Raw genomic sequence first — 15,996 nt, forward strand, 5'->3', positions numbered from 1 at the left:
AAATTGAAAATATTGTAAGTTTAAAGCACATTTAATACACGTGCACCTAAACCACAAACATCATAATTTACCCCCAGCCTACCTGAAACGTGCTCAGAACATGTACATCAGCCTACAGTTTGGCAAAATCACCTAACACAAAGCTTATTTTATAATAAAGTATTGAGTATCTCATGTCATTTATTGATATTCTATTGAATGTTTATTACTTTTGCACCATCATAAAGCAGAAAAATCATATGTCAAACTATCATATGTCAAACCACTACAGTATGAAGCATTATATTATATATTTATGCATTATATAATACTTAAATTTATAAAACACAATTACATATGAATCAAAATAATATTCATACATATATACACATATATTTTTTTCTTTACTTTAGTGTGGATCCTTAGAAATTAGGTCATTGGCTGCCCAGTCCCAGGGTAATATACTCCAAAGGTTGAAAAATAGTTTCTAGATTATATTAATATTTTAGCAGAAACATTAAAAGGGAAGTAACCATAAGTTTGTCATTATTACAGTAATATGTATCAGATTGTTGGAGATTTGTGTTTACTTTTAGGCTTCATATTTTAAGAGATATGTGCTCTAAGAACAGGACAGTAATTAAAGATTTGAAAAATAAGACTTCTAGGGGGACATGAAAAGCATTGGGGTATACTGCTTAGAAGGAAAAAGAGGCTAAAGGGAGAGATAACTTTTTCTTAAAGCATCTGTCAGGGTCATAAAGTTTTGATAAATTATTAATATCTCTGATTCTCACAGTAAAACTGCACAAAAGTTATTTTTTTAATTCTGGGTTTTTAAAGAAGGTGAAAATCTGAGAGAAAGTATGAAAATGGCTCAAGGTCACATAGCAGTGAACATCTGTGCTTGGTCTCAAGCCCAATTTTTCTAATGCCAGGTCCTTATTCTTTTGTTTGTAGCACACTTAATATAATTCTGCTCTCCTGGTCTGGGAAGAAGCAACAATAAATAAAATTATTTAAAATTTAATTTTAGTCTTAATAAAAGAATGCACTTTTACTTATTCAAAACATGGGAGAAATACAGTAAAATAATTTAGTGAAAGGGGGTTCCCATTTTTTTCCATTCTTGCCTTTTGGTTCTCTAGTGAATTTATAGTTTTCTATCCACAGATTTATATTCATCAAACCTCTGGTCTCAAAATCAAGGGTTAGGTTCAACATTGGTTAAGTATGATCAAATCACATTTCCATGAAAGTATTAAAAATATCAGTGTTGATATGAATTGAAATATACTACTATAGTGTTCAAGATAATGGTCAAGATGAATAATAGACATTATCTCCTATTTTGAAGTTTATAAATTAACAGATATATGGTTTAAGGAGAATTAGCAACAATACTTTTCATTCTATATTCTTGTGTTGTTGCCAAGTAATACTAATAAGGACTTATAAACTTAAGGAATGTCTCATTATAAACCTATTACTTTATCCAGCCCAGTGTCAACAGTAGTAATCTCTGGAGGAGGTTGGGGATTCTCCATGAAATCTATATATGCCCAAGAGAATTCCTACAATGTCCTAAAAACTCATTTTTCAAGAAAATACTTAATTTTTCAAAGTGACCCTTTAGTCTATTCTTTGCTTGAATTTTTAGAAACAAATACAGTAAGATATGTAATTTTAAAAAATATATATTCTAGGTTTAAATGTTTTAAACTTGGAAGCACTGGATAGCTGGCTTTACCAATTACTAGTTGGATTTATGCATTGTACTCACTTTCAGCTAGATAATATGATTATCAGAATAATATTATTACATTTTCACTTAATAGAATGTCTCTATTTCAGTGTATACTTAAAAGATACATTGATAAGATAAAGAATTAATTAAAGATATTAATAGAGCATAAAATAACTATAATTATAAAAATATGTTAATGAATATAAAATAGCCATAATAAGTCCTTCTAGATAAGTAATTACATTAAATATAAATGGGTTAAGCTCCCCAGTCAAAACAAAGAAGGTGGCTAAATTGATTTAAAACAACAACAACAAAACCCCACAAGATCCAATCATGTGCTGTCTACAAGAAACTCAGTTTAAATGTAAGGACACTCATACACTGAATGTGAAAGAATGGGAAAAGATATTCCATGCAAATGGTAACCAAAAGAGCAGGGGTGGCCATCCTTATAGCAGATGAAATAGACTTTAAGTCAAAAAGTGTCACAAGAGACAAAGAAGGGCATGCTGTATTCATAAAAGGATCAATTCCCCAGAAGGATAGACACACACACACACACAGATACACACACACACATACAAAGTCACACACCCCTAATATTAGAGAACCAAAATATGTGAAATAAACATTGACAGAACTCAAGGGAGAAATTGGCAATCACATAATAACAGTCGATTTCTGTACCCCACGTTCGACAATGGATAAACAACCACACAGAAAATCAATAAGGAGCTAGAACAAATCAGCCTTCCCCAACCTTTTTGGCACAAGGGACTGGTCTCATGAAAGACAATTTTTCCACGGATAGGGGAGGGGCGAGGCAGAGCTCAGGTGGTAATGTGAGCGAATGATGGGGAGGGGCTGTAAATGAAGGTCTCTTGCTTGCCTGGCATGCACCTCCTGCTGTGCAGCACTCCATCTCCCTACTTCATTTCCTACATTTCATGGAAGACACTTTTTTCCACTGATGGCAGGGAGGAGGGAGATGGGGCAGCAGAGCTCTGCAGTCCCTAACGGACCATGGACTGGTAACGGTCTGTGCCTAGGAGGTTGGGAACTGCAGCTATAGATCAATTGAATCTAATAGACCAACAATAGCAGAATATATATTCTTTTCAAGCACGCATGGAACATTTTCCAGGACAGATCACATTAGGCCACAAAATAGATATTAACAAATTTAAGAAGACTGAAATCATACCATATGTCTTTTTTGATCACAATGTAATGAAACCTGAAATCACTAACAGTAGGAAAACTGGAAAGTTTACAGATATGTGGAAATTAAATAACACCCAACCAATGAGTTGAAAAAGAAATTAAGAGAAAAATGAGAAAATATCTTGAAGCAAATAAAAATAATACAATATACAAAAATTTATGGTATACATCAAAAGCAATACTAACAGGCAAGTTAAATGCATACATTTAAAAAGAAGAAAGGTCTCAAATCAAAAACCTAACTTTACATCTTAAGAATCTAGAGGAAGAAGAACAAACTAAATCCAAAGTAGCAGAAGGAAGGAAATAATGAAGATTAGAGCAAAACAAATAAAATAGAGAATAGAAAATAACTTACAAAACCAATGAAAGTAAGAGTCGGTTCTTGGAAAAGATCAACAAACTTGTCAAATCTTTAGCCAGACTATGAAAAAAGAAAAAAGATTCAAATATTAGTAACTAAAATCAGAAGTGAAAGAAATTGACATTACAACTTATGCCACAGAAACAAAAAGGATCATAAGAGACATTATCTATGAACAAATTGGGTAAGTGAGGGAACATAGAAACACTGTGCCAGCTGGAAGTGTTCAACAAAAATAGATTAAGATAACCATCAGGCCCAAGAGATGTGCCTCAGTGTTTTCTTGCTTGAATTGGCTGGTGTAAACCATCCCTGATTGTGTTAGACCTGCTTTAGTTGTCCTGTAATACCCTTTAGCTAATTATAATACTAAAATCCCCAGCCAGTGGAGAATTATATAATGATATCACTAACATAACATGGGTTGTATGAAGGCACAAGATGATTGTACTGGGCATGCTTGACGAGTTTTAGTGGGAACATGCAATGATACAATGGAAGAGCTCTGACTTGCTCATTGGAAAAGAGTTTAAGGCAATACCACAAGTGGGCAGATGCAGATTTTGCTGGCAAGAAAGGTCCTGTAGAAGTTCTTGTGCCACCCAGGAACAAGTAGCCTTTTAGGTAACCTCTAATAAATTTATCAAACTTGCAGTTCTGGACTTGCCTGAGTTATTCTTTGGTTTCTCAACTCCATCTTAGTTTGGGGAACAGTTTTCCTATACTGTCCTGAGATTTTCTTGAAGCAGCCACCTAAAAGAAACAGAGCAATTCCTAGGGACATACAACCTACTAAGACAGAATTATGAAGAAATAAAAAAGATCTGAATAAACCTATAACTAGTAAAGAGATTGAGTTAGTAATCAAAAATGCTCCCAACAAAAAAGCCTAGGACCAGATGACTTCATTGAAGAATTCTGTCAAAGATTTAAAGAATTAACAACAATCCTTTTCAAACTCTTCCAAAAAATTGAAGAGGCAAAAACTCTTCCAAGCTCATCACATGAGGTCGGCATTATCCTTATATCAACATCTAACAAAGATACAGAAAACTAAAGATCAATATTCCTAATGAATATTGATGCAAAAATTCTCAACAAAATACTAGCAAACCAAATTCAACAGCATATTAAAAGTATTGGCCATGATGACCAACTGGGATTTATTCCTAAAATGCAAGAATGTTTCAACATGTGAAAATCAATCAATGTAATACACCACGTTAACATAGTGAATGACAGAAACCATATGATCATCTTAATTGATGAACAGAGAGCATTTGACAGAATTCAATATCCCATATGATAAAAACACTCAACAAACTGGAAATAGAAGAAAATTAGTTCAAGCTAATAAAGGTCATATAAAAAAGCCAACAGATAACATCATACTCAGTGGTTAAAAAAAAACTGAGAGCTTTTCCTCTTAAAACAGGAACAAGACAAAAATGCCAATTCTTAACACTTGTGTTCAGTATAGTATTAAAAGATTTAACCAGAGAAATTAGGCAAGAAAAAGAGATAAACAGCATCCAAATTGGAAAGGAAGAAGTTAAGTTATCTTTATTTGCAAATGACATGATTTTATGTGTAGAAAATCCTAATGATGAAACACATACAAAAAATTGTTAAAACTAATAACTAAATTTATCAAAGTTGCAAGTTAAAAATTAACACACAAAAATAAATTCAGTTTCTGTACACTAACAAAGAGTAATCCAAAAAGGAAATTAAGAAAACAATCCCACTTACAATAACATCAAAAAGAATAAAATACTTAGGAATAAATTTAACCAAGAAGGTGAAAAACTTAGATAATCAAAATCATAAAACATTGTTGAAAGAAACTTAAGAAGACACAAATAACTAAGAAGATATCCTGCATTTATTGACTGGAGGACTTAATATTGTTAAAATGTCCATAATACCTAAATTGATCTATAAATTTAAGATTATTTCTATCATAATCCTAATGGCATGTTTTTACAGAAATAGAAAAAAAACTCTAAAATTCATATGGAATCTGAAAGATTCCTGAATAGCCAAAACAATCTTCACAGAGACAAAACAAACCTGGAGGCTTCATACTCTCTGATTTTGAAACATACTATAAAGCTACAGTAATCAAAACAATATGATACTGGCATAAAGACAGACATGTAGATTATCAGAACAGAACAGATAACCCAGAAATAAATCCTTCCACATATGGTCAAATGGTCTTTGACCAGAATGCCAAGATGACAAAATCATAAAAGGTCACTGTCTTAGACAAATGGTGTCAAGAAAATTGAATATTCACATACAAAGGAATGAAATTAGACCCTGACCATACACCCCATAAAAAAATGAACTCAAAGTGGAATAAAGACCTAAATGTAAAACATAAAACTATAAAACTTCTAGAAGAAAACATCCTTCATGACATTCAAATGGGCAATGATTTCTTCAAGATGACTCCAAAAGCACAGGAAACAAAAGCAAAAATAGAAAAATTGGACTAGAGCAAACTTTAAAACTTATGCATAGCAATGGAAACAATCAACAGAATAGAAAGGCAACCTAAGGAATGGGAGAAAATATTTGCAAACCATATATCTGATAAGGAGTTGATATCTAGAACATATAAAGAACTCTACAACTCAACAAGAAAAAAACCCTAATAACCTATTTTAAAAATTGGCAAAAGACTTGAATAGACATTATCTTCTACAGAGAGAAATTTACATATAAGATGTTATATAAACAGCATATGAAAAGATGCTCAAAATGACTAATCATCAGGGAAATGCAAATTAAAACCACAGTGAGATGCACTACCCATTTAAATTGGCTAAGATCATCTCAAAGAACTGGAAAAGAATGCAAAAACCAACCCCGAACCCAGCAGAAGAAAAGAAATAACAAAAATCAGAGCAGAAGTACATGAAATTCATAACTAAAAAACTATACAGAAGATTAATAAAACAAAATTTCAGGTCTTTGAAAAAATAAACAAAATTGACATGCCTCTTTCTAGATTAATGAGAAGCAGAAAAGAAAGGACTCTAATAAACTCCAGCAGGAATGAAAAAGGAGAAATTACAACTGATGCTACAGAAATACAAAATGTCATTTATGAATACTATAAAAATCTCTATGCATAAAAACTTGAAAATGTGGGGGAAATGGACAAATTCTTAGAAACACACAGCCTCCTAGGCTTAATCAGGAAGGAATAGAATTCCTGAACAGACCAATATCAAGTATCAAAATTGAAGCAGCAGTAAAAAACCTTCATATAAAAGAAAGGTCCAGAACACACGGTTTCACACCCGAATTTTACCAGACCTACAAAGAACTGGTGCCTAGCCTGCAGAAATTATTCCACAACATTGAGAAGGAAGGAATCCTCCCCAACACAATTTATGAAGCCAACATCACCCTGATATTAAAACCAGGAAAGGATGCAACAAAAAAAGAATACTACAGACCAATATTCCTTATGAGTATAGATGCAAAAATTCTGAATAAAACCTTAGCAAACCAAATTTAGGTGCTTATCATAAAAATAATCCATCACAACCAAGTGGGCTTCATCCCAGAGACACAGAGATGGTTCAACATATGTAAATTTATAAATGTAATTCATCACATAAATAAAATAAAAACAGACCATATGATCCTCTCAATAGATGTAGAAAAAGCATTAAACAAAATTCAGCACCTGTTTATGATAAGAACACTCAACAAAATAGGCATAGACAGAACTTACCTCAAAATGATAAGAGCCATATATGACAAACCCACATCCAACATCATACTGAATGGAGAAAAACTGAAACCATTACCACTTAGAACTGAACCCAGACAAGGTTGCTTTCTATCACCACTTCTATTCAACAAAGTGCTGGAAGTCCTAGCTAAAGCAATCAGATGAGAGAAGGAAATCAATAGCATCCAAATGGGGGCAGAAGAGGTCAAACTATTGCTCTTTGCTGATGCTATGATCTTATATCTAGCAAACTCCAAAGATTCTGCCATGAGACTACTGGAATTGATAAACAAACTCAGCAAAGTCTCAGGTTACAAAATCAATGTATAGAAATCAGTAGCATTCCTATATACCAATAACAGTCAAACTGAGAACCAAATCAAAGACTCAATACACTTCACAATAGCAACAAAGAAAATAAAATGCCTAGGAATATATTTAACTAAAGAGGTGAAAGGCCTCTACAGGGAGAATTATGAAACACTGAAGAAAGAAATAGCAGAGGATATAAACAAGTGGAAAACCATACCATACTTACGCATCAGTAGAATCAACATTATTAAAATGTCTATACTACCCAAAGTGATCTACAGATTCAATGCAATCCCTACTAAAATGCCAACATGATTTTTCGCAGATCTAGAAAAAATAAATCTGTGCTTGTTATGGAACCCGGGAAGACCACATATAGCAAAAACAATCTTAAGCAAAAGGTACAAATTGGGAGGCATCAATTTATCAGACATCAAGCTATACTACAAGCTTATAGTAACTAAAACAACATGGTATTTACACAAGGACAGAGACAGGCTGGGCATGGTGGCTCATGCCTATAATCCTAGCGCTTTGGGAGGCTGAGGCGGGCAGATTGTTTGAGCTCAGGAGTTCAAGACCAGCCTGAACAATAGCGAGACCCCGGTCTCTATTAAAAACTTAGAAAGAAATTAGCTGGACAACTAAAAGTATATATATAAAAAATTAGCAGGGCATGGTGGCACATGCCTGTAGTTGCAGCTACTTGGGAGGCTGAGGCAGTAGGATCACTGGAGCCCAGGAGTTTGAATTGAAGTTGCTGTGAGCTAGGCTGACACCACAGCACTCTAGCCCAGGCAACAGAGTGAGACTGTGTCTGGAAAAAAAAAAAAAAAGAAGAACAGAGACATAGACCAATGGAACAGAACTGAGAACACAAATATAAAACCATCCTCATATAGCCATCTGATTTTTGACAAAGCAGACAAAAACCTACACTGGGGAAAAGAATCCTTATTCAATAAATGGTGCTGGGAAAATTGGATAGCCACATTTAGAAGACTGAAACAGGACTCACCTCTCACAAAAATCAACTCACAGCGGATAACAGACTTAAACCTAAGGCATGAAACTATAAGAATTCTAGAAGACAATGTTGAGAAAAGTCTTATCGACATCAGCCTAGGGAAAGAATTTATGAAGAAGACCCCAAGGCAGTTATAGCAACAACAAAAATAAATAAATGGGACCTGATCAAATTAAAAAGCTTCTGCACAGGCAAGGGAACTCTCATGAGAGCAAACAGATAACCTACAGAGTGGGAGAAAATATTTGCATGCTACACATTCCATAAAGGGCTGATAACTAGAATATACGTAGAATTCAGGAAAATCAGCAAGAAAAAAATCAAACAACCCAATTAAGAAGTGGGCAAAGGACATGAATAGAAACTTTTCAAAAGAAGACAAACTAATGGCCAAAAAACATACTAAAAAATGATCAACATCTCTAATATCAGGGAAATGCAAATCAAAACTACAATGAGATATCAGTTAACTCCAGTGAAAATGGCTTTTATCAAAAAGTCCCAAAACAATAAATGTTGGCATGGATGCAGAGAGATAGGAACACTCATACACTGCTGGTGGGACTGCAAACTAGTACAATCTCTATGAAAAGTAATATGGCGGTACCCCAAAAACCTAAAAGTAGAACTATCATGTGATCTAGCAATTCCATTATTGGGCATCTACATAAAGGAAAAAAAGACATTCTATAAAAGAGACATCTGCACTCAAATATTTATAGCAGCACAATTCACAATTGGAAAATGTGGAAACAATCCACGTGCCCATCAGTACATGAGTAGATCAATAAAATGTGGTGTATGTATATCATGGAGTTCTACTCAGCCACAAAACACAATGGTGATCTAGCATCTCTTGTATTATCCTGGTTAGAGATAGAGCCCATTCTTCTATGTGAAGTATAACAAGAATGGAAAAAAAGCAGCACATGTACTCACCATCAAATTGGTATTAACTGACCAACACTTAAGTGCACCTATAGTAGTAACATTCATCAGGTATCTGGTAGGTGGGAGGTGGAGGTGGAAGGAGGGGATGGGTGTGTCTGGGGGATGGACATGCTAGAAGCTCTGATTCAGGATGGGCAAAGGCTGTATATGTAACCTAAACATTTGTGCCCCTATAATGTGCTGAAATAAAAAGAGAGAGAGAGAACTATGAAAAAAAAAAAAGAAAAGAAAAGAAAAGAAAAGAAAAGAAAAGAAAAGAAAAGAAAACTGACAATTTCAAATGGTGAGGATGGGGAACATCTAAAACACTAGTAAATATCTGTTATAGGCCAGGCGTGGTGGCTCACACCTGTAATCCTAGCACTCTGGGAGGCTGAGGCGGGTGGATCATTTGAGCTCAGGAGTTCGAGACCAGCCTGAGCAAGAGCAAGACCTCATCTCTACCAAAAAAAATTAGAAAGAAATTAGCTGGACAACTAAAAACAGAAAAAAATACATATATATATTTTTATAAAAAATTGGCCAGGTGCGGTAGCTCACGCCTGTAATCCTAGCACTCTGGAAGGCCGAGGCAGGTGGATCGCTAGAGGTCAGGAGTTCGAGATCAGCCTGAGCAAGAGCGAGACCCCGTCTCTACTATAAATAGAAAGAAATTAATTGGTCAACAAATATATATAGAAAAAGTTAGCCAGGCATGGTGGCGCATGCCTGTAGTCCCAGCTACTTGGGAGGCTGAGGCAGGAGGATCGCTTGAGCCCAGGAGATTGAGGTTGCTGTGAGCTAGGCTGATGCCATGGCACTTACCCTAGCCTGGGCGACAAAGCAAGACTCTGTCTCAAAAAAAAAAAAAAAAAAAAAAAAAAAATTAGCTGGGCATAGTGGCGCATGCCTGTAGTCCCAGCTACTTGGGAGGCTGGGGCAGAAGGATTGCTTGAGCCCAGGAGTTTAAGGTTGCTGACTCCACGGTACTCTAGCCCAGGCAACAGAGTAAGACTCTGTCTCAAAAAAGAAAAAAAAAAAAATCTGTTATAAATGTCAAACAGTGCAATGAATTTTGAAAACATTTTGTCAGTTTCTTAAAAATTTAGACATACATGTACCATACAACCTAGCCATTCCACCCCTATGTACTTACCCAAGAGAAATGAATGTTCATAGCACCCTTTCATTTTTTTTTGAAACAGCCAGATATTGGAAACAACTAAGTATCTATCAATGGGTGAATAGATAAACAAAATGGGGTTTATCTTTATAAGGGAATACTATTCATCAGTTAATAAAAATTAGAGACACTCAAAACCACATAAATAAGTCTCAAAACCATTATACTCAATAAAAGAAACCAAATACAAAAGGTGCCATACTATATTATTCTATTTATATAAAATAAAAACTAATTTGTAATGACAAAACCTGATCAACAGTTGTCTCTGGCTAGAAGTAAAAGGTGGAATGTCTCCAAAATGATGAAGGTATGGCATGTGCCCCCAAGGTGTGTGCCATCTATAGGGGGACAGAGATGTGTCAAGACATGCAGCCGATGAGCTGCCTTAAATTTCTTTGGACATTTCTGAGTAGACCTGCTGTGATGGACAGTGTCCATGTACACACGAGCTTCTCGCTGCTAGTTCCTACTAACTTTCTCAGTGTTTCTGCCCCAGGGCTTTCCTTGAAACTATCATACTGCCCACATCATACAGTATAAGGTGAAACTAGTCCAGGAAAGCTTTGGAAGCAGTATATACTTTCTGTTGCTCCTTGAATTCAGTTTGTATAGGAATGATAAACTAAATAGAATGGTAAAACCTTACTTTGAATCAAGTGCATTAGTCATTAGTCTGGGTTTGTGATTTGCTATACTAATGGTTTTCATTCTAACACTGTAGTTAACTGTCTTTTTTTGCCCCCACCTCTAGTTTATTTGTTGTTTACTCCTTTAAAAACTTCCTCTAAATAATTTGAAAAATACCCACAGATGGGTTGAAGTTGAAAAAATCTCCTAGAATCAAACAAAAAGAAACATGAGAAACAACTCATAGACAAAGGACAAGAGACATAATAAAAAGATACAGTTCATAATAATCAATTCAAAAAGTCTAATGTTTGATTAATAAAAGTTCATTATTTATTTATGTGTTAGAAACCTCCCCAAATCTTAGTAGTCTAGAACAGTGTTTTTATTATCTCTCATGATTCTGTGAATTAATTGACTCAGATGGGTGGTTTGTAAGTTTTAAGTGGTATCTGTTGGGGCTGGCATGTCCACCATGGCCTCCTCAGACGTCTGCTGCCTCAGCTGGAAGGCTGAATTAGCCAGAGGCTGCTGCGTTTCTCTCCCTGCCCTTCCCTTTCTCTCCTCTCCTTCCTCCCTCTCTCTCTCTCTTTCTCTCTCATCATGAGATCTCTCCAGACAAATAGCCAGACACCCTTACATGGTGGTCCAGGACTTTCAATGTTTGGGATGTCCTCAGGCCTTTCAAGAGAATATGTCAGTGCTAATCAAGCCTCCACTTACATCACACCTGCTAATGTTTCATTGGTCAAAGCACAGTGACACCGTGGGAGGACCATGCACATGCAAGAATATTCAAGGTGTGATTCCTTGAGGGGCATCAAAGTAACAATCAGCACAAGGAGTAACAGACAGGGAGAACAGAAAAAAAAATTTTTTTTTCAAAGTTTGAGAAAGACATGGATCATCAGATTGACAGGGCACAAGTTCCTGGAAAAATAAACGAAAAAAATTTATAGCTAGATATATATCTTGATGAAATTTCAGAACTACTGAAATAAAGATAAGAACATAAAAATATAAAGATAAAATGAAAAAGTCACTAAAAAATGAATGAGAATCACACTGCCATCAGAATTCACATCGGCCTGTCAGTATGTTAGAAGATAGTTTGTCAATGCTTTCAAAACTTGAAGGATTTTTAAAAATCTGACAAAGTATTAAGTGTAAGCACGAAATGTTTTAGGAAGTGACATGTGTAAAAATTCTAGCAAGATAAAAAGTTAAAAAGCAAGAAATAAAGGGAGTCAGTAATCAAGAAACAAGGTATCCACCTCGGAAAGCAGGGAAGAGAGAAATCCAGGCCAGGAGGTGCTTAGTATGCTGTGGGTATAAATTTCCCCGGTGGAAGGAAATGGTATAAACAATATCTCTAAGAAAGTAGATTCCATGCAATAGCTAGTATGACTACAAATTAGACCAATTTAAGGTTGAGATATTTTGCTTAAATAAAGTGGCTATTTTAAATCCAGGAAATGGTCCAAATAGGAAACCAATTAAAATAGGGCATAATGTCTCCGATCCTATGCATATTAACCATTCATAGTACCTCTTCCCTTTGTAAAGCTCCTTAAAAGAATAGTTCTATATTTGCTAGCTCCATTTTATTACTTCCCTTTTCAAGCCATTCCAATTAGACTTCACTCTCCAATTTCTTTACTTTATTCTTTAAAAGGTCACCGTCTTGCTGCAAGCAATGTCCTGTTCTCCACGTCCATTGCACTTGAGCTCTGAGCATCAGCGTCTACGTTTTGTCAGCCCTCCCTCCCCTTCCTTCCGGCACTTGAAGGGGTAGGCGTCTAGGACACTAGGCAATCCCAGTGTCCCTCCTCGCTCTCCTGTAGGTTTTCTCTTGTTACTTCCTGGATACTACTTTTATTCCTGATTTCCAAATGACAGTGCAGCCCAAGGCTAAGTCACCTTGGGACTGTCTCTCTTTCCAGCTTTGCTCCCTAGGTGAGTTTATCCCAAACATCATCTCTATGTTTAGTAATCCCAAATTTATACCTCTAGTCCTGGCTTCTCTTCTATTAATAATATAAGCCTCCTGTTATAGTTATCTCTATCTCAGCAAGTCAAAAAATAAAAGCAAAACAAATGTTCATCTCCCACTTCCTGACTCAAATCTTCTCTTCTCATGATCTTCCCGACCTCAGAGATGGCATCCTGTTTCCTCTGTGTTCTGCCCGTCATTTTAACAACTCTCTTCTCTCTCCCCCAAAATTCATCAATGGGTTCTTTTAGCTCTGCATGAAAATATGTCCTTCAAATTAACTGTATGAATTAGGATTAAGTTGGCTACGATTAAAACACACCTAATTGCTGTGACTTAAATACATAGAAGTGCCTTGGTCATTCCATGCCTGGTTTCTGCTCCAGCTCTTGCCTCCTTCCCCTGTCTCATCCTGGCATTGAGAGCTCCAGACACAGCTCATTTCAGGCCTGGAGAGGAACAAGAGAAGGCCAAAGGGGCTCCCTCGCAACTGGCAGAGACAACCCTGGGTGTGAGCGAGATTATGCTCCCCCAAATGCAATGTTAAGCAGGGTCTCCTCAAGCCCTGTCAGTTGGGGCAGTTGCTCAATGCAGTGTCCGGATTTTTTCCTTTGTAAAATCTAACAAGTGGAAAGCAACAAATTCAAGGGAATTTAATCTTTTTTATTTGGTTGAATGATGTTTCGATAAAACTTGAAGTCATATTGACACAATGAATAGGAGTGTAGAATTTATAAATTTAGTTACATTCTCATGGGATTTTGGGTGTTTGGAGTAGCAGAAAATAAAATCAGAATTATGAGTCTCTTCATCATATAGTATTAATGAATATTATATTCATTCATAATGCTCCAAAAACACTAAAAAAAGGGCAATCATTGCAAAATATTTTTTTCATCTAGATGAATAATGGCTGGATAGGACAATATTGATTAAGATTTCCTCATATAGATGACCAAATAGATCAAAAAGAATTATGTAGAGTAACCATTAATATGTGAACAAATATGTAATTTTTATGTTCAATAAGTAAAGTAGCCTGATTAAATTATGTTTTTATAAAGTATATAAAGAACATTTAAATATTTGTGTATATTACTTTTTTCTTTTCTATGCAATTTCATAAGATTATAAGATAGGCAATCTTGTAAACACCAATTTATGTTACTTTCTTAGCATATAGTGGTACCAATAGTAGATAAAATATATTCACTTCCTCTATATATGTATAAAAATAAGTGTATATAAATTTATCTATACATACATTTTTTAGAATTTGTGCCTACATATGCAAATTAACCTGAAATTATTGGAGTGAAATACTCTTTCAATTAAATACTTTATTTACTACTGAACAAGAAGGTAGACATTTTAATTTATTTTGATAGTTTTTGAAGTGCAATATACACTGAATTAATATTTAACTCTTTTTATGAGAATTATAATTACTCTTCTCTTTAAGTGTGACACTTGTAAGTCTTTTTTTTTTTTTTTTTTTTTTTTTTTTGGTATTGTAGTTGTTTGGATACATAGACCTCTTCCCAGGAAAGCTAACAAAAATGCCTTGAACATAGTAGGTACTCAATAAGTATTTTTTAAAATTATTATTTCCATCAAAAGAAACATTTTTTCCAGTAAGTTGAGTAATTAAGACAGTAGCCCAGAAGATGGTGCTGTGTGATCCCAAAAGAGTGTTCTTAGCTCATCCTTCAAAGGAGAGAAAAATAACTGAGCTACTTAATATCACCACATTGATTATTTTGATTTTGGGGGAAGAAAAATATGCCCCCACCCCTACACAAAGAATTCCTCACATATATAAATCTGTATTTATTTTCTAGGGCTGCCAAAACAAAGTGCCGCAAATGGGATGGTTTAAAACAACAGAAATTTCTTCTTTCAGAGTTTAATAGTCTAGAATCCGAAAATGAAGATGTTGGCAGGACCATGTTCCCTCTGAAACCTCCAGCGGAGAATCTGTCCTTGCCTCTTCCAACATCTGGTAGCCCCAGGCTTCCCTAGCTGTGGCTCATCACTTCTTCTTCACCTCTGTCTTCACATGGCGTCTTCCTCCCTCTGTGTCTTCACCAATCTCTCTCTCTGCTTTTTTTAATGAGTCAGGATCTTGCTCTGTCACTCAGGCAATGGTGCAGTGGTGTCATCACAGCTCACTGTGTTAGGTAGATAGTTCGGATCTCCATCTCTTCTTGGGACAAGTGTTCTCTGTTTTGGTGCTGTTTCTACCAATCGCTCCACCTGGGAAGAAGGATAAGGGCAGGCCCTCCATTTTGGTGGTGCCCCACCCTTAATCCTGTCCCAAGCGACTGCTACACCTGGGGAAGGAGGGAATGCTTTATCAATCTAGCAATTCCCCAGTCCAGACATGATAAGAGGTAGAAAGTGACTTAGAGTAACTTAAGGGTAATTAATATGCCAATAGCTTGAATCTGCATTGCAGTTCACTCCCCCAGGTGGGCTTTCTTAAAGGGAGCGCATATGCAGATGAATTGAGGACACCTGTTGATCATTTGATATCATCCTACACCTCCCCAAATCCCTCCTCCAGACTGGGCTAATAAAAGGAAACAATCTGAGAAGTCAGAGGAAGTGAGTGGGTCAGGCAGGGAGTGAGTGAGTCTGTCTCCCTCCACTCGTGGAGACAGACCTGTGTTATTCTACAATAAAGAGCTGCTGGTGTGAAACTGCTCTTTGCCTGAGGCTACTCCGTCATGTTGGCTTTGGTGGTGATTTTTTCCAAGATACTAGTCTGGACTTGACAGGTTGATGTGTCTGGTCATTGTTCGGCTAAGAACACACCAAGAACTGAGGGCACACTGCCACCCTGACATT

This window comes from Microcebus murinus, chromosome 13 (genome assembly GCF_040939455.1).
Source record: "Microcebus murinus isolate Inina chromosome 13, M.murinus_Inina_mat1.0, whole genome shotgun sequence".
Classification (NCBI taxonomy): Eukaryota; Metazoa; Chordata; class Mammalia; order Primates; family Cheirogaleidae; genus Microcebus; species Microcebus murinus.